Source organism: Suricata suricatta, chromosome 5 (genome assembly GCF_006229205.1).
Source record: "Suricata suricatta isolate VVHF042 chromosome 5, meerkat_22Aug2017_6uvM2_HiC, whole genome shotgun sequence".
Lineage (NCBI taxonomy): Eukaryota > Metazoa > Chordata > Mammalia > Carnivora > Herpestidae > Suricata > Suricata suricatta.
The window spans coordinates 151,704,776-151,706,232 of NC_043704.1; the positions used below are offsets into that span (position 1 = coordinate 151,704,776).

Sequence of the window (1,457 nt, forward strand, 5' to 3'; positions counted from 1 at the left end):
GCCCATTTCTCTTCCCCCTACCCCCGGGGCAGCTGACCTTGGTGCTGAAGAGCTGGGGCGCTGGGTTCAGGCTGCAGCAGATTCAACGTTGGGCTCTGAGATACCTTTCTTCCATCTCTTTGAGCCTTGTTGCCTGGTGTGTAACATCGAGGGATCAAAGGTAACAACCTCAGAGCTGTTAGTGGGATGATGCAGGTATCTTGTTTGTCATAGTCTAGCAAACAGCAATGGCTCAATAAATGCTGGTTATTGTAACTACTGAGCTCTGAGGCAATGTTACCCAACACATGAAAGAGGCTCCCTAAGTGAATCTTGGCACAGGTGCCAACCTCCAGGAGGCCTTGATGAGGGGAACGGAAAGGGGCTGATGCATGAAAATGTTCCAGCTTGGCTTCCCTCTAGACATCTGGCTTCCGTTGTGTCCCAGCCTGACCAACCACATTGTTTCAAGGGAATGAAGAGATGGCCCTCCAGGCCTGGGAAAATCTCCAGCTGCAGATGGAAGAGGAAGGAAGGGGATTCTAAATCCTTCAGAAATTCATCTTTGAGGAATCCTGCCACACCAAGGCTATGGAGTTGTAAACTGATATTCCGATTTTAGTTCTGTCATTTCTATCTTGTATAGCCTTGAGAAATGGAGATATGCACCCTTGGGAATAACTGTAGGGATTAACTGAGATCATATATGTATAGCTCCTAAGAAATGTTTCCTTTTAATTCCCATATCTTATTTATTTATTTTTTAAAGTTTATTTATTTTGAGGCAGAGAGAAAAAGAGAGAGCAAGGGAGGGGCAGAGAGAAGGAGAGAGAGAATCCCAAGCAGGCTCTGCACTATCAGCACAGAGCCTGAAGGGGGGCTCAAACCCACGAACCGTATGATCATGACCTGAGCTGAAATGAAGAATCAGCATTTGGCTGACTGAGTCACCCAGGTGCCCTTATTATTATTATTATTTTAAACGGATAAGAACAGATACTACACTTGATCTTAGCCAAAAGGCCGAGAATCTATTATTATTATTATTATTATTATTATTATTATTATTATTATTTTAGTAGTTTCTACCCTCTAATGTGGAATTCAAACTCAGAACCCTGAGATCAAGAGTCACATGCTCAGCAAACCAGGTGCCCCCCTAGGAAATGTTTAATAAATTATAATTCCTTTTGTTTGCAGGAGAGCTCCATGAAATCTCTGTCTCATTCTCTGTTGTGCTTGGTTTCACTCTGTACAGAATCAATTGCCAAGCTTCTAAAGCAAAGATCCCATCACCTTCTGTGTCAAGCCATGCTCCTCCCAAAATTGTGTGTATACACACACACACACACACACACACACACACACACACAGAGACAGCTCTTTTAAAAGCAAATTTACTTCCAGTCAGAGAAATACTAATGCCATATGATTTCACTCATAGGTGGAGTTTAAGAAATACGACCAATGAACATAAG

At 42.8% G+C, this 1,457-nt stretch overlaps 1 pseudogene; it reads right to left on the minus strand.

Moving 5' to 3' along the window:
• Positions 1 to 809: 809 nt before the first annotated feature.
• Positions 810 to 1,014, minus strand: LOC115293131 (annotated as a pseudogene).
• Between the last annotated feature and the right edge of the window lie 443 nt (positions 1,015 to 1,457).